This window comes from Pinus tabuliformis, chromosome 5_1, assembly GCF_031772625.1.
Source record: "Pinus tabuliformis cultivar Carrire ecotype Pingquan chromosome 5_1, CPIR1, whole genome shotgun sequence".
Taxonomy (NCBI): domain Eukaryota; kingdom Viridiplantae; phylum Streptophyta; class Pinopsida; order Pinales; family Pinaceae; genus Pinus; species Pinus tabuliformis.
Window position 1 is genome coordinate 132563090 of NC_142305.1, and position 27734 is coordinate 132590823.

A 27734-nucleotide genomic window follows, 5' to 3' on the forward strand; every position below is an offset into this window, starting at 1 on the left:
TGGAGCACCAGACAGTTTCAAGACTTTTATTGAAAAAATAAAGATTGAAAGACTGAGAAAGCAACATATTAAGAATGTTGAACTTGATCCAACTCTTAATCATTTCATTTGGAATGGGTTAGACACTATTCAATATCAAGTAATACAAGTCGACTGTGAAAACATTGCTAAACTCGTACCAAAAAGGGATTATGCCCTGGTTATTGCAGATATTCCCCATGGTTTCAATATTCCAAACATTTACTATGATAGTGACCCTTATACTTATCAAGCTTTTAATAAAGTGGTGGCGGGATTTATGGAAGTGACGTCATCACCATTATGGAGATTTGTGACATTTCATTCAGACACACAATTGGCAATGGTATTGTCAAGCTTCAAGGGGAAAACAAATGCAAGGATGCAACTTACATGGTGTTATCTCAAAATCAGGCCCTGGAAGGCTGCTGACCAGGAAGACTTCAAGTAACTATTTCAGACCTACTTTAGGTTGAGGCTTAGCCTCCTCAACCTGAGAGGGCTCTCTCTAAATGGGTTAATGATTTTTACTTAAGATAAGATGGCTAACTCTTTGAGATATATCTGTGATAAATATGGATGCTGGAAAAACATTAAACAAGTTTCCATTGGGCCTATGGAGTCAACAACACCTCAGTAAACAATGATACTACCTTTACATAGAAGTCAGGGCACTTAGCATTTGAATATTCAGAACACAACTCATATGGAACCACAGCTCATAAATGCATACAGGAAATCAGAGCACAATCAGTGAATTCTGAGTGATTATACATCTATGCAACTGTAAAAGACATTAAGGAAAGGATAAAATCACACATTCTGAACATAGAAATCCTTCATGAATCCTGAGAAGTAAAGCAGCCAAATTATATTACTGAACTCTGTCTTTACATAAGCCAAAACAATGCTTTGTTCATCAAATTTCCAACCCTCATTACATTGCTGTTTCAGCTATATATAGAACTCTTATTCTAACTGATCGATATTCCTCCTCCGGCATGAGGGGAATTCGATTCTGCCTATGATGACACCTATCAACTATTTAACTAACTAATAAATACCACTGACTGTTAATTGACAGCTCTATAATCCTAAAACAATTAAGATTCTAATTTTACTAGATCTTCTAGACTTCTAAATCAAATAGGACTCTAATTCCATAACAGCCTTGGTCTATAATCATTTTCGTTCTCTGACATCTGGTTCCCTTCTGGCGGTGGCTGTGATGGACCTTTAATGCTTCATGTTGCTCTTCGATATCTTATGTTTTCCAATGCCCTGAAACATAGGAAACTGCCCCTGTTTGTCGGTCTTTAGTTTTCCTCAAAAAGTTCGAATGTATAGAAGCATGTCTTCTAGCCTTTAATAACCCAAAACATGGAAAACTACCACGTTCTTGATGCGTTGTAAGCTTCATCGATGAACATGTGTGCAGGCAAAAGTTCCTTGTATGCAAATCGTTTGATACCTCTTGAACGTTGATAAAAGGGTCTTTACAACAGAAATTTTAAAATTGGGTTGAAATATTCCACCTTTTTTAGGCATCCACCTGTCTTGATCTGATTGACTATTGTTGCTCCAGCTGATGTTTTGCACACCCTTTAGGCGTTTCCCTTTCAAAATTCCCGCTCATAATTCAAAATTGCCTGTTTGCGTTAAAATCATCACCTACAGCAGTTTCGTAGCGCGCTACGAAACTGCTGTGTAATTTCAAAAACACAGTCTTCAGTAAAGGTCTCAATGTTCTCTGTGGATTTTCGTTCAACATATTTTGAACTAGGTTCATCTTCATTAAATGGAGATAAGCCGATAAATTTATTTTTTTAACTCATTTGTTTGCGTCATATCTATACTTGAAGATGTAGATATGTCTTTACCATCATGTTTGGTTTCTGTCTTTTCTCCATTAAGCCATATTCCAGAGGAAAGAGGCTTATTCCACGATGGTTGGAGGAAAACCACAAATGTTTCTCAGCTTACATCTGTTCTTTCTGAAGGTCCGTAAACACAATTAACTGTGGCACGAAGCTTCCCATCTGACAAAATTTGTGCTGCCTCGCCAACTTGGATGATCAGACCACCTGAAACGGCACTTGCAAACATTTCCTTTCCATTAACAGTGTTGAGGATCTTCAAATATGTATGACCATTGGGAGAGGAAAACTCTCGAACATCTTGTTTCGTTATAGTACAACCATTTTCAATATTTCTAGTAGAAAGCTCAAAGGTTGAAAGAAACAAAGGTGCAGTAAGCAAAGTAAAAATTCCGTAATCATAGTGCCACTGTTGCCAGAGATCACACGCGGGAGGGCTGGGCAATATGTCAGTCTGCTTATGAAATGAAGCATTCTTTTCAGGCACAGCGTGGTGACCTTTCCCTTCGACATTTTGGTCTGAACTCACTGGCAAACAGTTTCTTGAATGTGCACATCCCAACTGAAATCCAACATCCTTAGCAGAAAGCCTTTTTTTTTAGTTCTCTTTGTATTTACAGAGTTCATCAACAGAATTCTTTCACTGAGTGAATGATAGTGGATGAGACGACCCTTTGCTGTGGAAGATTCCAATATTGTGTTCTCCAGATCTATGCCACCAATAGCCCGATCACATAGTCGAGCCAATAAAAGTCCAACCTCTACCATGCAAGCCGCAAGTCTTTCCATTGGGTCTCCTTGAATTGAGACTGTCTCTCTCAATTTTGTGATTATATGTGATGCCATTTCTTCTTTACCTTCAGATATTGCAGTCTCTAGAGAAAATGTATACTCGGGCCAACGACAAACAATGATTGCATATTCATTTAAAGTCTCTTTAATGCGTTCATACATCTTCTCGACAAATGGTGTTGTTGAATGTTGTGTTGTGACACCTGTCCAACGGACCTTATCAAGCTTACAGGAATCAAGCAATGAAAGCCGTTTGCCCTGAATCCACAGGATTATGTATAAGTGAAACAACTCCTTTGCATCAACCCCTCCCTTTACCGGACAGATATTCCAGTTAGCTAGATCTCTCTGAAAGTCCGCTGTTGCAATAACAAGATCTGCCACAGGCGGAGAAGGGCCTGATGGTGGGCATGCAACAAGAAATGCCCGTAGTCGATTGCAAAGATCCACACTGTATATGGAAGCACAAATATTTGGAAGATCTAGAGAGCTTGGGAGTATATGTTGATTGTGGATCTCAATATCAGTGCGTAGTTCATTACAAATATTCATGCACAATGCCTTCATTTTCAAATACGTTGTTGAAACAGTTAATGCATCCATCAAAACACCTTCATTGCTATTTGTCACAAACTCATCTGTCTCTGCCATGTGTCTTTTTGATCTCTTCCTAGCAGCAGTCTGGAAATAGCTGCACAATGTTAACTGTGCCTCGGGAGATAGTATATCATGAAGAAGAGAGTATATCTTTACAGCAGGAGCAAGAGCTGGAGCAGCAATTCCAGTAGCAGGTCCAAACACATCAACTAAACCTGACTCATTAGTTGAAACTAAAACTGTCTGGCCAAATAGTTTGAGACTTGATGGTGAAATGCTTGTACTGGATGATTTCATATTTGTTTCCTGCAAGTTAATGTTATCATGTGTTTGAAGTGGTCCCAGTCTTGCATTGTATGAAGCAAATGTTGCGTTCTTCCGAGTTTCACCACCTAGATTGGAACCTGCACACAATCTGTCAGGTGCAGATGAAACTGCTGATAGTGACCTGTTCTCCTCTTCATTTTTTGATGGGCCAATTTGACTAGCAGTGCCTGCCTTCCGAGGATAAGCGGTCGGATATGATAGATGAAGTGTATAGGCTGACAACTGTTGATGGATTTTGATGGATATGACAGCTGTGAAAGAATGGCTATGGATTCGAACAAATCCCCAATTTCGTAGCGCAGCCAGTGCAAAATATGAATTATACGCTACGAAACCACCTAAACATGTTGCGCTGCGAAACTGCTAAAAAGGATTTATGTGCTTTACCATCAAACAAATGGAAGACATTTGGCATTGAAATTTTGTCAGTGATAACACATGGTAAGATGTTTAAAGGTATATTTGATTAATGTTGAAAAATTCATTTATGTACAAGTTAATTGAACTTTTACTATTTTATGTTACAGGCAAAAGTCAAATCTTCTTAACAATGAAGATCAACGATTTATAAATGACTGTGAGTTCATTCATATTGATAGTTGGGCAAAAGATGATAGCCATATGTCTATGATTTTTAATCGGGTGGACAGAAAGAGTCATAGCCAAATACTGACTTATGATGCTGTTGTGAGAAAACTAACATATGAAGACAAAGAAATGAAAAGAGAGATAGTTAACATTTATCAAAAACCACAATTATTGATTAACTATCTTATAAACATATGTTCAAATGAAGGAGATTGGGTTCTGGATTTATTTTCTGGCTCAGGTAGGTTTTGCCACATGGAATTGAATTTCAATATGTTCTTTTTTTAATTAATATGTCATTGTACTAATTTACTTCATTATTTTTTTGTGCTTGATAATTAGGTACAACACTAGCATGCTGTCTTCAAAAAGGAAGAAATTGCATTGCAATTGAGAAAGATCCATTACAATGCAATTTCATTCAGCAAAGAATTAATGCTCTTCAATTTCTTCCAGATGCAATGCAAGAAATTGGGTTGAAGAAAGGGGACTTTAGTGAATCACGTGTGGCAAAAAAGGCAAAGGAACCCCAACCACCATTACATGGAATGTTTGGAAAGACATATATTGGGAGATTTGCAGACATCAAAGACCCATTAGAAGAGGAAATTGCGCAGAAGGAAGCAGAAAATATTGTGGAAGATGACAATGATGAAACTCTAGAGGACGAAGAGTTTGGATTACGTGACATTGTTGATTAAATTTAAGTTATACCTGGAAATCAAGCTTTGCAATGTTTTGACTCTCACATTTCATGAAAAGAATAATCAATGAATTAAAGTTGTTATGTGTTCAATATTTGTAATTTGTGATTTTCGCATTGATTTTTAAGTTAATTATTATTTTTTGAAAAAAAAGTTGTTATTATTATTTTTTGACATGAAATTCATAAAAAAAACTATGATTTCACCATTTTTAGTTAATATTTTTGTATAAAAATTGTGATTTTGACATGTTAATTCTAGCAAAAAATTATCAAAACGTTTAGTTTTTTTGTTATATTTATGTTAAAAATGGTTATTTTTATGTCCATTGTTAAAAAATGTTGTTTTTTAGAAACAATTATTTCATGTGGATTGAAAAATTAATTAAGGATGTATAAATATGTAGATTATCTAAAATTCAAACTATCGACTTTCTAATTTAAAAACACAAAACAATAAAAACCCCACTAAAAAAAAAAAAATTAAGATAGAGAACAAGAAAATATGAATAAAATGACCATTTCAAAAACTATCAAATTTAGAAAATAATTTTTTACATTTCACACACTAGAAAATTTAAAGTCAAAAAATAGGTCTTTTAAAAAAAGGGTGTGATGCAGAATACTCACTTTTTAAAATTAGCATGAAAATCACTACCATTCTAAAACTTAATGCACATGAAAAAAATTAAAGTTCCAAAAACCATGTTCTAAAAAAAACATGTGTATTCTGCATCACCACTTTTGAAAATGGGGTCATTTTTTTGCTATCTCTACGAAACGGGTAACAATATTGTTGAGATTGCAACAAGATGATGGAGCTTAGTGAAAAGAGTCGCCTTCACTAAGTGGGCCCGCAGGCTATTTTTGGCGCAAGTCTATTTTTAGACTATGTCTATTTTTAGACATATGGATCATGTCTATGTTTATGGATGATTGATCAAGTTGGGAAAATAGATGGACTTCTATTTTTGATGAAAGTGTGAGTGATCACAGTGTGAGTGATCAAGTCTATTTTTAGACTGGCTGTCAAAAATAGAAAAGTCAAATATTATTATCTCACAATAATATTTGGACTATAAACTTAATCTTATTCTCTTGGAGCACTTCAGTTTGAGCTACGGAAGTGGCACATGCAGCTGTCAGAAGGAAATTCGTTTTTCTTATGAGTCAGTGGAGTTGTTGCATGCATGACTTCAGTTAGAACTCAAGTGAGTTGAGTTTAGTGGACTGGAGGTACAGTTGATGGAGTTGTGTTCAGTTTAACTTAGTTAAACTAGTTGTAGTTAGTCTAACTGCAGATAGACTAATGATGAGTTGTTAAACTAATTATTAACTCATAATACAACTAAAGAATACATCAGTTAACTCAGTTGCATGTCAGTGCATGTTCAGTTCAACAGGGACAGGTGGTAGAGAATCAGATTGCTATCAGTTGTGACTATAGTTGTGCACCAGATCTTGCACAATCAAAGGATTGAGTATGCCAATGAGTTTGCTCACGTATTTGGCCCGCATTTTAGCCTTTTCTCACGTCCAACAAAGAGTGAGTGACTATTTTGCAGGTGAAAATCGAGTTTGGGAAGCTATTCTCATCAGTTCTTGAGCAGGTATTGAGCTGTGGAGGCAGGCAAGCAGTGGAATAGATTTGGAGATCAAATCTGAGCTGTATTGTGTGTAACAGGTGGATCTGGTACTGGATTGCTTGTGATAAGCATTGTACTTTGTAATGTTACATGATTCAATCAATATAATATACAGATAGTGTGGGGTGTTTAGCGAGATGCTTTCCCCGGGATACATACTGTGTTAATGAGTTTGATTGATGCTTCTATGTGCGCCTGTGAATGTTTCTGCTTCTGTAAATTGATGATCAACGTAGAGGAGATTATGTATTATACATGTTCCGCTTATAATTGTATGATTAGGATAATATCCATTGAATATGTGTTAAATTATTCAAAATTTCTACATGGTATCAGAGCGAGCTAGATAATTGTAGAAAAAGTTTCTACATGGTATCGGAGTAGCTTGATTTGTAGAAGAGATTTTTACAGGATATCAAGCGAGGGTTGATCGGAAGCAGTTGAGTTGGTTGCTGGTGGAATTCGAATTTGCAGCAGTGTTTTCTTGTTGACAACGCAACAATGTCTTTCAACGGATTGCGATTGGAGTATGCTCTTGAGGGCAGCTCAAACTATATTGCATGGAAGGACAGGATGGAGGCAGTATTGGATGATAACGGGCTGAAGGAATTCATAGATACGGATATCCCAAAGCCTACTGATGCTACTCAAGCTGATGCTTGGCAAAAGAAGATCGCAAAATGTCGAAGAATTCTGTTGGAGGGCGTGAAGGATCACATTGTGTCCAGCCTCCATGGAAAGGCTACTCCATATTTGATGTGGAAATCATTAACAGAATTATTCCAAAGCAAGAGTGATCAGAGGAAGCTGGCGCTCAAAGATAAACTCAGAAACATCAAATGCGAGAAGGGAGACAGTATTCCCAAGTATCTCACGAAGTTCACTCAGTGTCGAGATGAGCTGGGAAGTGTGGGGGTTACTGTCGATGATGAGGACTTGGTGAGCTTGGCTCTCCTTGGTCTTCCGAAGAGTTGGCATTCCTATCAGGACTCTGTCAATGGTCGGGAGAAGTTGCCAGGATGGGAAAGACTATGGTCAGATCTTGTGCAGGAGGAGATCAGGCGGGAGTACTAGGGACGGATCTTCGTCAAAGGGAGCTGATGAAGAGAATTGTGCTTTGGCTGCCAAAGCAAAGAAAGGGAAGAGCAAGAAAGCTTCTCATTCTGGTGCGAAAGGCAAGAAGCAGGATATGTCCAAGGTGAAGTGTTTTCACTGTCACCAGCACGGACACTATGCCACAAATTGTCCGCAGAAGAAGAAGAACAAGCAAGCTGCTGGATCTGCAGGGGGAGAGGCCTTAGCTTCTCAGTTTGAGCTTGATTTTTCATTGATCGCATGCTTGGTTTCAAGTGTGATGGGATCAGTGTGGTCCTTGGACAGTGGTGCGTCTTTTCACATGACGGGAGATAGAGATTTGTTCTCTGATCTGGAGGACAAAGATCTTGGAGTGCACATCGAGATGGGCGATGATGGTAGATACAGTGCGACCGGTATCGGTACCCTTTCCTTTGAGAGGGAGTCTGGTAAACCCTTTGTATTGAAGGAAGTCATGCATGTTCCAGGATTGAAGAAGAATCTCATGTCAGTGGCGATGTTAGAAGACAAGGGGTATGATGTTGTTTTCAGCGAGGGAAAGGCCTTCCTGCGCAGCAAGACAACTGGTGAGACCCCGGAAGATAGGGGTTCGAGTGAGGAACCTTTATCAGTTGCATGTAGATGGATGCGCAGCAATGGCAGGCAAGGCAGAAGGATTGGTGAGCCGGGATGATGGCGAGTTGTGGCACAGGAGATTGGGTCACCTTCACCATGGAGCCTTGAAGATACTGCAGCAGATCACTACAGGGCTTCCTAAAGGCACACTTGCGCAGTCAGATCAGTGCAAGGGGTGTACTTTGGGGAAGTTTGTGAAAGCCACCTTTCACGAGAAGGATAGTCGCGCCACGCCGATCCTTGAGAGAATTCACACAGACGTGTGTGGACCTTTCTCAGTTGCTTCGACAGCAAAACACAGGTATTATGTGATTTTTGTTGATGATTTCTCTCGTAAGTGCTGGATCTTCTTCATGCAGAAGAAGAGCGAGACATATTCAAAGTTCTGTGAATTCAAAGCACTGGTCGAGAAGGAGTCGGGGAAGAAGGTGAAGGCTCTTAGGAGCGATAATGGTGGTGAATACATCTCGGACGAGTTCAAGGATTTCTGCAAGGCAGAAGGGATTCGTAGAGAGCTCATAGCTCCCCATAACCCACAGCAGAACGGGGTAGCTGAGCGGAAGAACAGAATGATTGTGGGTGCTGCACGGGCAATGTTGCATGATCAGGGCCTACCCCTTCACTTGTGGGCGGAAGCATGCAATACAACAGTTTATGTGCAGAACCGTTGTCCTCATAGGATACTTGGCATGAGTACACCTGAGGAGACTTATTCTGGTAAGAAGCCTGATCTTTCTCATTTGAGGATTTTTGGTGCTAACGTTTACATGCATGTGACGAAGGATGCCAGAAAGAAGTTGGAGCCGACTACAGAGGTTGGGATATTTGTGGGGTACACTGATACACCCCACAACTATCGTGTGTATTTGCCAGACAGTGGTAAAACTGTTGTGCGACGGGATATAAAATTTCAGGAGGAGAAAGCCATGAAGTGTTCGCTTGAGAGGGAGCTACACTTGCATGCAGATGAGGAGCTATTAGTTCCTAAGGATGAGCTTCAGGACGTGGATCAGCCACAGGACGAGGTTCATGGAGTGGAAGAGACCACTCATGCAGCGCCAACCATCAGAGGGCGAAAGCGCTTGACAAAAGCTGAGCGACTGGCTCAAGATGCAGAGAAAGTTGTAGGACCACCTACAGCCCAACGCAGGCAGAGACAGTCACCTGATCGGTACACTGGATACATGGCTCTTATGAGCAAGTGTGTTGTGACTGAGCCATCCTCTTTTGAGGAAGCTGTGGAGGATCCCGCATGGGTAGACGCCATGGTGGAAGAGTATGATTCTATTTTCAGAAACAGTGCATGGGAGATTGTTCCTAGACCGGAAGGGAAATCAGTGGTAGGTTCGAGATGGATCTACAAAGTTAAGCAGGCAGCTGACGGGAGTGTGGAGAAGTACAAGGCAAGATTTGTTGCCCGAGGCTTTTCACAGATTGAGGGGATCGATTATGAGGAGACCTTTGCACCTGTCGCAAGGTATTCTTCCATACGGACGATTCTTGCTCTCTCAGCGCAGATGGGATGGCACATTCATCAGATGGATGTGAAGACTGCGTTCCTCAACGGAGTCATTGAGGAGGAGGTGTACATTGAGCAACCGAAGGCTTTGAAGTCTTCAGCAGCGAGTCGCATGTGTGCAGGCTCAAGAGAGCGCTGTATGGGTTGAAGCAAGCACACGTGCTTGGTACACACGGATAGACAGCTATTTCACAGGACTTGGATTCTCCAAGAGCGAGGCGGATCCGAACCTATACCAGATTGTGGTGGAGGGTAAGTTGCTTATCATTGTACTGTATGTTGATGATTTGATTCTAACGGGTGATGAGCTGTTGATACTGTCATGCAAGAAGGATCTTGCTACAGAGTTTGAGATGAAGGATTTGGGCCTCCTTCACTATTTCCTAGGATTGGAAATATGGCAGCGCAGTGGTGGACTGTTTGTTTCTCAGGGCAAGTATGCTCAGGAGATACTGGAGAAGTTCAACATGCATGGCTGCAAGCCTGTTGATACTCCTATCCTGGAGGTTGGAGGAAGGAGGATGCCACTTCGGGAGAAGAAGTGGATGCCACTGTTTATCGACAGCTGGTGGGGTCGCTGATGTATTTGGTCAATACACGACCTGATATATGCTATGCAGTTAACCAGCTTTCACAAGCTATGGTTAAGCCTACCAAGCTCTTCTGGAAGGCGGGCAAGCATGTATTGCGCTACTTGAGAGGCACATCGGGATATGGTTTGTGGTACAGACAGAGGATGAGGTGAAGCTATGTGGCTTCACGGATGCAGATTGGGCAGGGAGCCCAACAGACAGAAAGAGCACATCAGGAGGGGTCTTCAGTATCGGATCGACAGCAGTTTCTTGGTACAGCAGGAAGCAGAGATCCGTGGCACTCAGTTCAGCGGAGGCCGAGTATATGGCAGCAAGTTTGGCTGCATGCGAGGCTATATGGATGAGGAAGATCCTGGTTGGTTTGTTCGGTTCTCATTTGGATCCTACTGTGATTTACTGTGATAACCAGAGTTGCATTAAACTCTCGGCTAATCCTGTATTTCATGATAGATCTAAACATATTGACATCAGGTACCATCATATCATAGATTGTGTGCAGCGGAGGATCATGTTACTTTCGTACATTCCAACGGAGGATCAGGATGCTGATATTCTGACGAAGGCTCTCACCAGGAGCAAATTCGAGTACCACCGAGGCAGGATAGGGGTTGCTGATAATCCATATCTTGTCGAGAGGGAGTGTTGAGATTGCAACAAGATGATGGAGCTTAGTGAAAAGAGTCGCCTTCACTAAGTGGGCCCGTAGGCTATTTTTGGCGCAAGTCTATTTTTAGACTATGTCTATTTTTAGACATATGGATCATGTCTATGTTTATGGATGATTGATCAAGTTGGGAAAAATAGATGGACTTCTATTTTTGATGAAAGTGTGAGTGATCAAGTCTATTTTTAGACTGGCTATCAAAAATAGAAAAGTCAAATATTATTATCTCACAATAATATTTGGACTATAAACTTAATCTTATTCTCTTGGAGCACTTCAGTTTGAGCTACGGAAGTGGCACATGCAGCTGTCAGAAGGAAATTTGTTTTTCTTATGAGTCAGTTGAGTTGTTGCATGCATGACTTCAGTTAGAACTCAAGTGAGTTGAGTTTAGTGGACTGGAGGTACAGTTGATGGAGTTGTGTTCAGTTTAACTTAGTTAAACTGGTTGTAGTTAGTCTAACTGCAGATAGACTAATGATGAGTTGTTAAACTAATTATTAACTCATAATACAACTAAAGAATACATCAGTTAACTCAGTTGCATGTCAGTGCATGTTCAGTTCAACAGGGACAGGTGGTGTAGAGAATCAGATTGCTATCAGTTGTGACTATAGTTGTGCACCAGATCTTGCACAATCAAAGGATTGAGTATGCCAATGAGTTTGCTCACGTATTTGGCCCGCATTTTAGCCTTTTCTCACGTCCAACAAAGAGTGAGTGACTATTTTGCAGGTGAAAATCGAGTTTGGAAGCTATTCTCATCAGTTCTTGAGCAGGTATTGAGCTGTGGAGGCAGGCAAGCAGTGGAATAGATTTGGAGATCAAATCTGAGCTGTATTGTGTGTAACAGGTGGATCTGTACTGGATTGCTTGTGATAAGCATTGTACTTTGTAATGTTACATGATTCAATCAATATAATATACAGATAGTGTGGGGTTTTTAGCGAGATGCTTTCCCCGGATACATACTGTGTTAATGAGTTTGATTGATGCTTCTATGTGCGCCTGTGAATGTTTCTGCTTCTGTAAATTGATGATCAACGTAGAGGAGATTATGTATTATACATGTTCCGCTTATAATTGTATGATCAGGATAATATCCATTGAATATGTGTTAAATTATTCAAAATTTCTACAAGTATCAGTTCCCGTTTCAAAGTTTACATTGTTTATTACTCAGCTACCTGCAAAACCAAAAAATTCGCAAGAGGCAATGCTGGAAACAGAGAACTAAAGAAAAGACAACAGGCAAAGGGAGTCAAGATATGACTATGGCAATTTTATAAAAAGGCCAAGTATGCATATCGAAATCAGGATAACAAAGCCGTGACTCAGCAAAGCACCAGGGCAGCAGACCCAAAAAAACAAATTAAAAGCACAGCCTCAGCCGACTCAGTTCATCCCAAAAGTCTAAATTCTCTGACAGAACGGATAGCTAATACCCTAAATATCCACTGCATCATTTACTCTTTCATCTACTATTCCTCAAGAGTTGGTAAAGAAGTTATGAGTTATTAACTCATCAACTAGATAGTTTGTAACTCATTTTTTTATATATACCGCCCCACAAAACATATTTGGGCCTGGTCGTTGGTGATTTTCTTTCTAAGACACTGCACTATAAATTCTCAGACTTTATAATAAAATGGCCGGTGAAGTTCATGGTCTCTGCACTGTCTGGATGTGAAAGTAATCAACTGTGTTATGCTACAGAATTCCTGTGTCATTTAACGGAACAATAAGTTTTCCTAAACCATGTTTTGTCTTTTCTTTGTTTACAAAATTCACATATATGTTTCATAATCTTAGAAACAGAGAGGAAGAATAACTCAGGACTTGTTTAAATACACCCTCTGCTTAATCCCTGTTTCTAATTATGTTTTCTTCGGAATTGGTCATAAATATGAATTCTTAATTGCTCATGTTTGCACTAATTCTCTCATTATGAATGTTGTTTAGGAATTCTTAATTGCTCCTAGATAATATTCTCACACTTTCCCTCTATCAGCATAGTGAAAGATCATTGACTACCTTTCATTCCCTGATTTCATGCCATCATATCTCAGATTTCAAGGATTGTTCCATAGATGCCTGTCTAGCTCTGTAGCATTACATTTTTCCATGAAACACTTTCAGCAGTACAGCACCATTGACTCCATTGCCCAATAGTTTGTTGCCATTATGATACATATGTTGTACTTGATGGCAACCCACTCATCTCAGATAATAAATTATGTGTAGAGAAAAGTTGACGCACTTATATGCAGAGAAAGTTTATTTCATGTAGAGAAAAGTTCACGCACTTTTATGCAGAGAAAAGTTTATTTCATGTAGAGAAAAGTTCACGCATTTTTATGCAGAGAAAAGTTTATTTCATGTAGAGAAAAAGTTCACGCACTTTCATGCAAGGAAAAACGCGTATATGTTGGAGAACTTACCTTTGGTCCATGGTAGTTAGTCCTTGGTATTTGAACCTATGAGGAAAAGCGCGTATATGTTGGAGAACTTACCTTTGGTCCATGGTAGTTAGTCCTGGTATTTGAACCTATGAGGAAAAGCGCGTATATGTTGGAGAACTTACCTTTGGTCCATGGTAGTTAGTCCTTGGTATTTGAACCTATGGTTTTGGACCATGGTACGCACTTTCATGCAAGGAAAAGCGTGTATATGTTGGAGAACTTACCTTTGGTCCATGGTAGTTAGTCCTTGGTATTTGAACCTATGGTTTTGGACCATGGTACCTCGTCAAAGTGTTGATCTCACGCACTTTCATGGTTGGTTCATGGTATTAGTCCGACAGTTTTTGATCCTATGGTTTTGGCCCGTGGTATTGCATCAAAAGTGTTGATCTCACGCACTTTCATGGTTGGTTCATGGTATTAGTCCAACAGTTTTTTGATCCTATGGTTTTGGCCCATGGTATTGTGAAAGGCCTAAGACTATAAAAGAGGAAGGAGATCATTTGGCAAAGCATCTTATGAATTATCGAATATTTGATAAAGTGCTAGATCTGGAATATTGTGATTGGGTTTTGGTGCAGATCTGGATCTGAATGAAGAAGGAACCTGAGCGTAAGGAGAAGGATAAGTTCTATTGATGGGTCAAAATCTTAAGGCTGGAATAGTGGTATCTCTATATGATTTTGATCTGTGATATGTGGCATACGCTTGATCTATAAATCTAATAATCTGGGTCTGAATTATTGATGCATGTTTTATTTTACACATGTTATGATCTGGGTATGTCTGATGTAACAACTGCAAAGTTATAAGGAAATATTTGCAGATCTGTATGCGGGTCGGCTTTGGTGAAATCAGAGATTGATGATGCAAGTGTAATTGATGGGTTTTTGATGTTCTTGGATCCAGTTTGAAAAATTTATGAAAAGTGGTCCTTAAAGAAAAGAAGTAGGGGGTTGTAGCTTCCTTCCAGGAGAGACTGGAAAACGAAAGAGAGAGTTGTAGCTCTCTGCAGGTTGTAGCCTGCGTACTGGTAAAGGACTGCACCAGTACAAAATCATTGTAAAAGGAGTTTCTTATTAAAAGAAGATAGAGACATATTGCAGCAGGTGGTTTTCACCCACATTGGGTTTCCACCTTATATCTGGTGTTCTTTTGTGTGACTATTTGCTTTTCTTGTTCCTGCTCATTATTTTATGATTCTGACATACAAAGTAATGATCAATATTTGAAGAATTATTCAAAGTATAAATAAGGAAGATATATTGAAAAGAATTTGATAATACTGATTCACCCCCCTCTCAGTATTATTTCCAACAATTGGTATCAGAGCAGGTCCTTCTGAAGAAGCTTGATCGCTTGAAGGAAGATCTAACATCATGAGCAACTACGAGAGGGAAGCATCAATCAGGCCACCGATTTTTGATGGGACAAACTTCGTATATTGGAAGGTAAGAGTTATTGCCTATCTTCAATCTTTGGGTACAGAAGTATGGGACATTATAGAAACAGGGTATACTTTTCCATCAGCTACTCCTACAGATTCAGCTGAGAAGAAGAAATATGAAACAAATGCAAAGGCGGTTAATACTCTTCTAGGATGTCTATCTCAATCTGAATTCGTGAAGGTTATGCAATATAAATCCGCAAAAGAAATATGGGACAAGTTTGTTTTGAGCTACGAAGGAGATGAACAGGTAAAACGTGCAAAACTTCAAACCCTTAGGATTCAGTATGAGAATCTTAGAATGTATAATGATGAAAGTGTGGCTAACTATTTTCTTCATGTGGATGAGATTGTTAATTGTATGAAAAAATTGGGTGAAGAAACAAAGAGGCTGTTGTGGTTGAAAAAGTTCTAAGATCTTTGTCACCTAGGTTTGAATCTAAAGTTTCTGCTATAGAAGAAAAGGAGAATCTACAACATCTTAAAATGTCACAACTACATGGAATTCTAACTGCTTATGAAATGAGAAAAGGAGGTCCATCTGACAGGAAAGAAGCTGTCTTCAAGGCTTCAGGTAAAGGAGAGTACTATGAATCAGGACATGGGTCAGAAGAAGAAGAAGAATAAAATTTTGTCAGAAATCTTCAACGGGGTGTTGGACGGTTCAGAGGTAAGTTACCCTTCAAATGATTTTCTTGTGGAAGAGTAGGTCACTATGCTGCCAAATGTCCTCATAAGGATAAGATCGACAAGGGAAAGGAACCTATTAGATGGAACAAGAAACAAAATGCAAATAAGAAAAGCTACTACACTCATGAAGACAGTGATGGTCTATCAAATAGTGATGAAGATGAACGGGGTAATGACTATAAACTTTTAATGGCCTTTGAAGATGATGATTACATGGATGCTATAGATGTGGATAGTTTTCATGAAGAGATTTCTAGACTTAAGACATGTATAGAAGAAAAGAATATGATCATTGATACTCTACAATTTCAAATTGATGAAAAATAAAAATATCTTGAAAAGTTAGAAGGTGAAATTGTTGGCCTTAGAAAAGAAATTGAGAAAACAAAGGCTATTAATCTTAAGTTTGTCAAAGGATCTGAAACTCTGGATGAGATCATCAATGTACAACGTTCTTCGCTAAACAAGACAGGTCTGGGGTATAATGGAGAAACATCTCAAGCATCCACCTCAAAGAGTTATCTTGATGCAGCAAGAAGGAATGAGCAAAAGCACAATGGAGATCACCAGGTAAAGCAGGGACGAATTACATCAAGAACGAACAAAGGCTATCAGGTAAACCAGGGGCAATATGTCTTAAGGATGAACAAAAGCTACAACCAGCCACAGGTAAAATCTTCTCAATTTGCTTCAAGAATGGATGACAATAGAAATTACAATCATTTGGCCGGTAGATTTGATAATCGCAGAATTTTCTTCAATGGGCAATGTTTCTCTTGCCATAACTTTGGTCACAAAGCAGCTCAATGTGTTGCATATAAAACAATCATGACTAGAGAAGCTCAAAAACAAAGAAGTATGATCGGGATTACAAAAAGGACCTATAACAACTTTTCGGCTCTTGAAAATGAAATTGAATGTTCTATTTGCAATAACTTTGGTCATGAAGATTCTGAATGCAGGAGCAGGTTTCAGCAGACAAAGGAACAAGCCTCAAGTACCAGAACATGGAGAATAAAGGAACCACAAACAGAAAGATGTGGGATAGCCTTTTATGCAGAGGGACAAGAAAATCTATGGTACATCGACAGTGGATGTTCGAAGCATATGACAGGTGATAAAGAAAAACTTGAATCATATTCTGCTTTAGAAAAGGGAAAGAAAGTTTCTTTTGGAAATGATACTCCAGCAGCGATAAAAGGAAAAGGCACAGCTTAGTTAAAAGAAAAGGTCAAAGCTGGAAATGTTTTGTATGTTGATGGCTTGAAGCATAACCTTTTGAGTGTCAGTCAGATGTGCGATCAAGGAACCGAGGTAATATTTCGATCAAATGGATGTAGTGTTCGTGATCTTGATACAGGGAAAACAGTGATCAAAGGTAGAAGAACTCCAAATAATCTATACATATTTGAAGAAGGACAACAACAATGCTATTTGAGCAAGGATGATGAGCACTGGTTATGGCACCGGAGGTTGGGGCATCTAAGCTTTTCACAAATAAGGAAAGCATGCAAATATCAGGCAGTTCGTGGTCTTCCAGATATCAAAATTCCAGACAACACCATATGCAAATCATGTCAGTTTGGAAAGCAAACCAGAACTAACTTTCCAGAGAAGGAAGGATCAGCTAGCATGCCTCTTAAGCTAGTCCATACAGATGTATGTGGTCCATTTAGGAAAAGGACACCTCGAGGAGAAGAATACTTGATATTATTCATTGACGATTTCTCCAGGTTTGTTTGGTTAGGACTTATGAAGCACAAAGACGAAGCATTCGAGAAATTCAAATCCTTCAAAGCTTTGGTTGAAAATGAATCAGGTTACAAAATTAAGTGCCTCAGGTCTGACAGAGGTGGGGAGTTTACCTCAAATGAATTTTTCGATTTCTGTGAAGAACATGGGATAAGAAGAGAATTCTCTACAGCTAGAACTCCTCAGCAAAATGGAGTGGTGGAAATGATGAACAGAACAGTCCAACAAATGGCTCGTGCTATGCTGGATGACTCTGGAACTCCCGCAACTTTCTGGGGTGAAGCCGCATATGCTGCAGTTGTTATTCTCAACAAAACAAATGTCCGAGTGAACAACACTCAAACTCCTCATGAGCTCTGGTATGGTGAGACTCCTTCGGTAAAGCACTTCAAGATCTTTGGAAGCAAATACTATATTAAAAATACTGATGAGAAACTTGGCAAACTTGAACCTAGAGCAGATGAAGGCATTCTTCTTGGTTATTCTCCACACAGCGAAGCATATAAGTGCTACAATAAAAGACTTGGAAGAATTGTTGACAGCATTGATGTAGTGGTTGATGAAAAGGGATACATTCCTAGGCAAGTAAATCATGAAAATATCGAAGAAGATGAAGACTACCCTCAAAGACAGAATGATGAAGAAGAAGAACCTCAAGGAGCACCAAAGGAACAGATAAGAATAGAAGAGAAGACTCCATCCCGGTACGTTCAGAAGAATCATCCAGAATCTCAGATTTTGGGGCAGAAAGAAGTAAGTGTACAAACAAGAAGAACAATTGCAGAAGCCTCAAGCTATTTGGCATTACTCTCCTCCACTGAACCACAAAATGTAAAAGAGGCATGCAAAGATGAATGTTGGGTCAAAGCAATGGATGAAGAACATGAGCAGATTGAAAAGAACAACACTTGGGAGTTGGTTCCTAGACCAAAGGATAAGAATGTTATAGGGACAAAATGGGTCTTCAAAAATAAGTTGAATGAAAATGGGGAAGTAATTAGAAACAAGGCAAGACTTGTCTATAAAGGGTATGCATAGCAAGAAGGAATAGATTTTGAGGAAACTTTTGCTCCCGTTGCAAGACTTGAGGCCATCCGAATGTTCCTTGCTCTCTCAAGCTTTCAAAAATTCAAAGTATTTCAAATGGACGTGAAATCAGCCTTTCTGAATGGAGACTTAGAAGAAGAAGTATACATTGAGCAACCAGATGGTTTCATTCTTGGAAATGATCCAAATCTTGTATGCAGATTGAAAAAGGCTCTCTATGGTCTTAAACAAGCTCCAAGGGCTTGGTACTATCGTTTGGACAAATATCTTCATCAACAAGGTTTTTCAAAAGGATCAACAAATAGCAATCTTTATATAAAAATTGAAAATGACAAATTGCTAATACTTGTTGTGTATGTAGATGACATTATCTTTGGCAGCAATGAAGAATCTATGAGTCAAAGCTTTGCCTTGGTGATGCAGAAAGAATTCGAAATGTCCTTGCTTGGAGAATTGACATATTTTCTTGGTTTGCAAATCCAACAAAATGAAGGAGGGATCTTCTTGTCTCAAACCAAGTATCTCAAGCAGATTTTGAAGAAATATGGTATGGAAGAAGAAAAACCAGTATGTACACCCATGGTCACAGGATGTAACCTCAGTGCAAATGATGAATCAGCAGCAGTGTATCAACCAACTTACAGATATATGATTGGAAGTCTACTTTATTTGACAGGTACCCGACCAGACATCATGCATGCAGTGGGAATAGTTGGAAGATTTCAGGCAAATCCAAAGGAAACTCATCTTCAGGCAGTAAAGAGAATCTTCAAATATCTTCAAGGGACTCAAAACTATGGCTTATGGTATCCTAGAGATACAGATCTCACACTTCATGCTTATACAGATGCAGATTGGGCCGGAAGCGTGGATGACAGGAAAAGCACAAGTGGTGGTGCATTCTTTATGGGTTCCAGATTAGTATCTTGGTTCAGCAAGAAATAGAGTTCGATTGCCTTGTCTAGAGCTGAAGCAGAATATGTTGCTGCTGCATCTTGCTGCACTCAACTCCTTTGGATGATGCAGACCTTGCAGGATTTTCAAATCACTTGTACACCACCCATCTCCATTTTATGTGATAATACAAGTGCAATCAGCATTTCAAAGAACCCAGTCATGCATTCAAAAACCAAGCACATACCAATCAAGTATCACTTTCTTCGGGAACAAGTGCTTGAACAAAAGGTCAAGTTGGAGTATGTTCCTTCTAAGGAACAGGTTGCTGATATACTCACCAAACCATTGCCTAGGGATACCTTTGAATACCTCAGGAAAAATCTGGGGGTTGTTGATGCATCATCTTGTTGTTGAATCTCTTCTGATTGTTGGTTGTACGCAAGGTTCATCTGAAGTATATGCGTACATGTGCTGGGTTGCGGATTGGTCAAAGATCGAATGGCACAGGTTCAGGGGGAGCATATCATGCATTGTTGGCATTATGGAGGAAGTACAGAAGGAGATCATGGATGCTGGTCTGAATATTGCTGCAATAAGTCTCTATCTCTTTCATGGTCATGGATTATGGTTCTTCTTTGCAGATCTGGTTTATAGTCAGGGGGGCATGTTCGTAGGGGGAGCATAACCCTTTGCCCTTGATGTCAAAGGGGGAGAGTGATTGGTTGTTGTTGCCATCAAGTCCAAAGGGGGAGATTGTTGGCATTATGATACATATGTTGTACTTGATGGCAACCCACTCATCTCAGATAATAAATTATAGTGTAGAGAAAAGTTCACGCACTTATATGCAGAGAAAAGTTTATTTCATGTAGAGAAAATTTCACGCACTTTTATGCAGAGAAAAGTTTATTTCATGTAGAGAAAAGTTCACGCACTTTTATGCAGAGAAAAGTTTATTTCATGTAGAGTAAAAGTTCACGCACTTTCATGCAAGGAAAAGCACGTATATGTTGGAGAACTTACCTTTGGTCCATGGTAGCTAGTCCTTGGTATTTGAACCTATGAGGAAAAGCGCGTATATGTTGGAGAACTTACCTTTGGTCCATGGTAGTTAGTCCTTGGTATTTGAACCTATGAGGAAAAGCGCGTATATGTTGGAGAACTTACCTTTGGTCCATGGTAGTTAGTCCTTGGTATTTGAACCTATGGTTTTGGACCATGGTACCTTGTCAAAAGTGTTGATCTCACGCACTTTCATGGTTGGTTCATGGTATTAGTCCGACAATTTTTGATCCTATGGTTTTGGCCCGTGGTATTGCATCCAAAAGTGTTGATCTCACGCACTTTCATGGTTGGTTCATGGTATTAGTCCAACAGTTTTTTGATCCTATGGTTTTGGCCCGTGGTATTGTGAAAGGCCTAAGACTATAAAAGAGGAAGGAGATCATTTGGCAAAGCATCTTATGAATTATCGAATATCTGATAAAGTGCTAGATCTGGAATATTGTGATTAGGTTTTGGTGCAGATCTGGATCTGAATGAAGAAGGAACCTGAGCGTAAGGAGAAGGATAAGTTCTATTGATGGGTCAAAATCTTAAGGCTGGAATAGTGGTATCTCTATATGATTTTGATCTGTGATATGTGGAATACGCTTGATCTATAAATCTAATAATCTGGGTCTGAATTATTGATGCATGTTTTATTTTACACATGTTATGATCTGGGTATGCCTGATGTAACAACTGCAAAGTTATAAGGAAATATTTGCAGATCTGTATGCGGGTCGGCTTTGGTGAAATCAGAGATTGATGATGCAAGTGTAGTTGATGGGTTTTTGATGTTCTTGGATCCAGTTTGAAAATTTATGAAAAATGGTCCTTAAAGAAAAGAAGTAGGGGGTTGTAGCTCCCTTCTAGGAGAGACTGGAAAACGAAAGAGAGAGTTGTAGCTCTCTGCAGGTTGTAGCCTGCGTACTGGTAAAGGACTGCACCAGTACAAAATCATTGTAAAAGGAGTTTCTTATTAAAAGAAGATAGAGACATATTGCAGCAGGTGGTTTTCACCCACATTGGGTTTCCACCTTATATCTGGTGCTCTTTTGTGTGACTATTTTCTTTTCTTGTTCCTGCTCATTATTTTATGATTCTGACATACAAAGTAATGATCAATATTTGAAGAATTATTCAAAGTATAAATAAGGAAGATATATTGAAAAGAATTTGATAATACTGATTCACCCCCCCTCTCAGTATTATTTCCAACATAGTTTAAACTGTTCTGAGACTGCATCCCAGATCTGCCTGAAATCATCATCCAACCAAATTTAGAACAAAACCGTGCACTACATATCTAGCCTAACATAACAAAAACAAAGTTAAATCATAAAGAGAGAGCCCGCTTTGGTTGCAGGTAGGCTAGTACCTGCAGCTAAAAGATTGGTTAGTGGTTACCTCGGCCATATTCCCTTTGAGGAGCTTAGGGAACAACCTGAGTGATAACAGATATAACCAAATTTCTGTCCATGAAGATGACCGAGACAAGACAGCGATCACTACTCCATGGGAAACTCTTCATTACGCTAAAATGCCTTTTGGTTTAAAGAACGCGGGTGCCACCTTCCAGCGGGCAATGGACTTGGCTTTCGCAAATGAGAAGGATGTCTTTCTGGTTGTATACCTTGATGATCTGACGGTGTTTTCCAAATCTGATGAAGAACACATGTATCATCTGAAAAATGTCTTTCAAAAGTGCAGAAAATATGGTCTATCGCTGAATCCGAAAAAGAGCTTGTTTGCCATGGAAGAGGGCAAACTACTTGGGCACACATTCTCAAAAGACGAAATTCATATTGATACAGCGCGTGTGCAAGCAATTTAGCAAATCGATCTGCCCCGGAATAAGAAGGAGATTCAATCGTTCAATGGTAAAATGAATTTGTTACGCCGCTTTGTACCTAATCTTGCTGAGCACCTAAGAGAGATCACAAACATGCTTAAGAAGGACATCCAAGTGAAGTGGACGGAAGAGCCTGTAAAATCTTTCAATTTAGTCAAATTGGATCTTTCCTCAGCTCCAATTCTAATCAGCCCGGAATACACTCAGGATTTTATATTGTTTTCATTCGCATCAGAGCATACTATGGCGGCGGTGTTGATGCAGAAAAGATATGATCATGAAAGACCCATTGCTTTCTTCAGCCAAACTATAAGAGATGCAGCCTTAAAGTACAACATCATTGAGAAGAAAGCCCTCGTACTTCTGAAAGCATTGAAAGATTTTCGGGTATACATTCTGCATTCTCGTATTTTGGCTTATGTTCCTAACGCTACTGTCAAAGATGTTTTAGTGCAGACCGATCCGGAAGGAAGACGAGGCAAGTGGATCGCAACTTTGTTGGAAAATGATGTGGAGATAAAGCCCACAAAGCTGGTTAAAGGACAGGGATTGGCAAAGTTAATGGCCGAATCAAACTTGCACACCTTAGACATAAATCTGATCGTTGCTATGTCCGATGAGAATGAGGAACGTTCGTCAATTCAGGTATCTGAAATGTTTTCTCTTTCTCCGTGGTATTCAGACATCATATATGTGCTTCAAAATTTGTCACCACCACCCGGCATGACTAGAAACAAAGCTATAACTCTCAAATTAAAGGCTGCCAAGTTTTGGATTCTAAATTTTACACTTTATTGGAAAGATCCCGGTGGCATTCTTTTGAATTGTTTGGTGGAAGAAGAAGAAAAGCAGGCCATGGAGGATTTCCACGAAGGAGATTATGGTGGTCACCTTTTTTGGAAAACAATAGCAAATAAAGTTCTGAGAGCGGGATATTATTGGCCAACATTGTTTACTGATGTATATAAGGTTGTCAAGAGCTGTCACAAATGCCAGATTTTTGAAGGAAGGCAGAAATTACAGCCTTTGCCACTTAAGCCCATTGAGGTGAGTGCCCCTTTTCAGCAATGGGGGTTGGATTTCATTGGTGAAATTCATCCCACTTGTTCCAGTCAGCATTGATGGATTCTCACAGAAACATATTACTTCACGAAATGGATCGAAGCAATTCCCACCAGACAAGCTACATATACGGTAATTATTTCATTCCTTGAAAATAACATCTTGTCTCGATTTGGTTGCCCGAATAAGTTAATCACTGATAACGCAACAGCTTTCAAATCAAAAAGGATGGTATAGTTTGTCATAAATATCACATCATTTTGGGTCACTCAACTGCCTATCATCCGCAAGGCAATGGATTGGCGCAGTTATCTAACAAATATTTGGTCAACATCATTAAAAAGTTGCTGGAAATCAATAAGAAGAGCTGGCATAAAAGTTGGTCAATGCACTTTGGGCAGATCGGGTCAGTCAGAAGAAATCCATTGGTATGTCCCCTTTGAGATTGTGTATGGAGTTGATGCCTTGTTTCCTACCTCTCTTGCAGCCCTGGTAGTCAAACTTCTTCAGGAAGCCGGCAGTGCAGATGATTCTATGCAGAGAAGATTGAATCAAATGATCCATTTGCAGCAGACCAGAGAAGAAGTTTTCCAAAACACATCCAAGTTGTAGGAGAAAATTAAGAAAATTTATGGTAGAAAAGCAAAGGCGGACAAATTCCAGCTGGATGATGTAGTGCTGAAGTGGGATGCAAGGAATGAGGAGAAGGGTAAGCATGGTAAGTTCGAGAATCTCTGGAAAGGTCCCTTCAAGGTTGCATCATATCGGGGTCAGAATGCCTTTCTTTTGAAGGAAATGAATGGGGAAGATTATCCAGGAGGGCCGATCAATGGTCGGCTACTCAAGTGGTACCACTTCTAAGTTGTTTCTGTTGTTTCCATTGTCACTGTAAATACCATTTTAGTTCAGTTTTGCTTAGAGTTTGTCAAGTCAGTCTTTGAGTCATTTTAAGATCAAATTTGAGTCAGTTTTTTGGTCATTTCGGTTTCATAATTGAGTCGGTTTTAGTCAGGTTTTAGTTAATAAATGAGTCAGATTCTTGTGTTGTTTGTCGAAATAATGACTCCATAGCCCAATGGATGAAGGCACTGTCTACTCTCCCAAAGATCTACCGTTCTTGGCACCTCCAAGGAGCTACCATCCCCCATTGGAGCCAATGTTAGAGTCGATCTTGTCAGTCCTCCGTCAGAGATCAAAAAATTTCTGCATTTCATTTTTAGGTGTCTCACACCATTCACTCAGCTGCATTCTGCTAGGAGCATGCCATAACCTGATGGAAGGGCCTTATCATTCATTCCCCTCATGTCTTGTACTTGCTGGCTTAGGTCTTTTCATCAATGTTTATTAAAGTCCATGACAGCCAAGGTTTGATCTTTTAATGGACAAGAGTCATTTCGGTCATTAAGTCTAGGGATTAGTCATCAGGTCTTCAAACAATGTCCAATAAAGCCAACAAGCCCAGAGGGAGGCTCTCATAAAGTTGTGATTTAAAGATTTTCATCGTCATATTGATAGATTACGATTGTTCTTCAAAAATCTGTTTTGAAGAAAAGTCAACAGTTTGTCATTTGTAATAATTTTCAAAAGTTTCTTAGTGGATTTCTCCAAGCGCAGCCCCGGTCTCCTTAGCCAAATTCCATGTCGGCTACCCCTGCAAAAAACTGCCAAAAATTTCATCATTTTAGTCAAAGAAATCAAAAGGAAGTGTAAAAAGCAAAGTTGTATTAAATGTGAAAAAGTGCCAAAGTGAAAACATTACAAAATGGGTTTTGGAGGAAGAAAAAATCAAATCCAACTCTTGCAACATATTTCTCCAAGTTATATAAATCGTTTATGTCAAGTTACATTCATAAATCTTATAGCAAAGTCGAATTTGGAGGTTTAAGAGCAAATTGCAGTTCGAAAAGACTGTGACTGTGTTAAGAGTTGGAGCGCGGCGCATAGGTGGAGGAGCGCGGCGCACTGGGAATTTCCGCCCAGCGTTAATTTAAACGGGCGTGACGCACATAGAGGGCACGACACACACAATTCACAGCCTAAAATTGTGTCAAACCATTTCAAATTGCTCATCCCTTGCGTGGAGTTGTCAGGTAGGGCCTTCTATTTCGACATTGCCTCAGATTTTATGATGATAGATGGTGGTGTAAGGGTGAATAAAGGTTGAAACAAAAAATTCATACCCAACACAAACAAATTTGCTGCCAGGGTTTCGGAGCTCACAATTTTGTCACCAAGGACTCTCCTCCTTCACCATCCTCCCTTGTTGCCTCATTTCCTCCCCCCCAACCAAGTTGATCAATCCTACATTACATTCAACATCCCAAAACCCTAGCCCTTATTAAAATCTCCTCAACCCTATATAACTGATCCCAAACCCTAGACCTTATTCCCATATATAGAATCCCCTTCCTCTCCCTAATTAAAAATTATCCCAATAATTCTCATTCCTCAATGTTGTTTCCTCTTCCTAACAATCCCTAACAGTCCCTGTTGCATTTTTTTTTTCCCTTGGTGGCAGAAATTGAAATACAACACCAAAAAGAGCAGTTCAAGCATAGTTCATACACAGCAGTCATCTTGTCTTCAAGGTATCTTGTATAGCAGTCATGGCATCTGAGCATTCATCGGACTATGAGGTGGAAACCCAAAGTGACGCTCCCTTGGAAGAACAAGCACCTCGAAGGCCTCATAAAAGTGGCAGACATGTTAGAGAAGAACCGACCACACTTACAGAATTGCAAGCCTGCCCTCTTGCTATGTCATGTTTTCAGCATCATTCATGTTATGAGTTTTGTAAAAAGGTGGCTAGTGTCCAATTTCATCATGAGTTGGATCGTATTTTTGTGTTGCACTTGCACGGAGATCAAGCTATCTTGGCTGGCGTCACCTTCACACTTACACCAGAATCTGTCTCATTAGCAACCGGTATACTGAACATTGGTGAACCATGGCACAAGAAATAGAAGATTGATCGGCAGCATTATGAGCCATACATCAAAACTAGTTTCTTAAGGCAGCTCAAGAGAGTGTTTCCATTCTGGTATCTGAAACATGAATATGCTCCACTAATGAGATTGATTATGAAATATTTGAGCTGTGAGGGGCGATTCTCTCGTCTTTATGCTTATCACATCAGGTTGCTCATGCATTTCACCAGGGTACAGATGATGAAAATTCTGTATTTCATTTTCCGGAACATAGAGAGGATGACCACATTTATACAGCCCAAAACACCTTAGCAGCAACTTAACAGTGTCTATCATTTGGCTCTTATTAAGATTTTGGTGGTTCATCAGCTTGGATTGCAGGGCATCACTTGGGATGATATCATCTCGCATGATTTCTTCAGAGCTTCACTGGGAGTATCAGAGGTTAAGCATGAGGGTGAACCTTCTCATTGGTATGAGCACCATGAGACTGCTAGTGTGCCGGTTTTCATCACATATCAGAGGGGTGCTAGACGTTTGTTTGCAGCAGCAAACCGAGTGTTATCTCCACCCGGGTTGGAAGGGGCCTCGCTTCCGAAATCAGCACTACAGGTACAGGACAGAGGTAAGGAGCCAACGCATGATGAGGGGCCTTCAGGTGAGCCATTAGGTGAACAAGAGACCGACTTCATTCTCCTTCATGATGATGATACAGATACGGGTCCACAAAGCACCAAACTTAGAGAGATCATCCAGGAGAGGGCTAAGTGGACCATGAAATATCTGGAGTAGAGGAACAAACAGCTTGAGGATCAGCAAGCGATCATGGAGCTACAAAACATTCGCGAGAATCGCCAAGCTGCGCAAAGGAGAAGAGTTGAGCTCACGTCATTGGAGCAAGAGATTAATGAGGATCGGGAGGCCAATCTTGAGAGAGTTAACATGCACTTAGAGAGGCTGCTGGACAAGGCCGACAAGGACCATGCATTGCTGAGACACATGGCTTTCCACTACATGGCGCGAAACAAAGTGTGCAAGGCCCGAATCAGGAATTTGAAGGCGAAATTGCGGAAAGCAATCAAGAAGAAAAAGAGGCAAAAGGAGCTCAATCGACTTTAGATATTGGCCAAAGCCCCTTTAGCCCAGCATAACACTTGATAAGGAAGCTCCAACCCAAATTTTAAGAAATTTGGGGCATTTTTGGTGTTTTTGGAAATTTTTGTGCAAAAAACAGGGTTTTTCTCCCTGTGTGCCACTCCACGTGGCGTGCGCTTACAATAGGAGGCTCCAAATGCAAAAAAGTTTATAGCTTTGGATTTTCCATGGAAAATCATGACTGTTGGTGCATGTCCAAGAAGTTTGGGCCAATTTTGAGTCCTGAGGAGGTCAAAAACACCCAAAAATGACCTTTCTGCCCCTATTTTGACACACAGGAAGCAATCTTGGGAGATTTCAGTTTTGGAGCGTAAAATGGGCACCAAATTCAGAAATTTTACTTGGTTTGGAGAGTAGACAGGCAG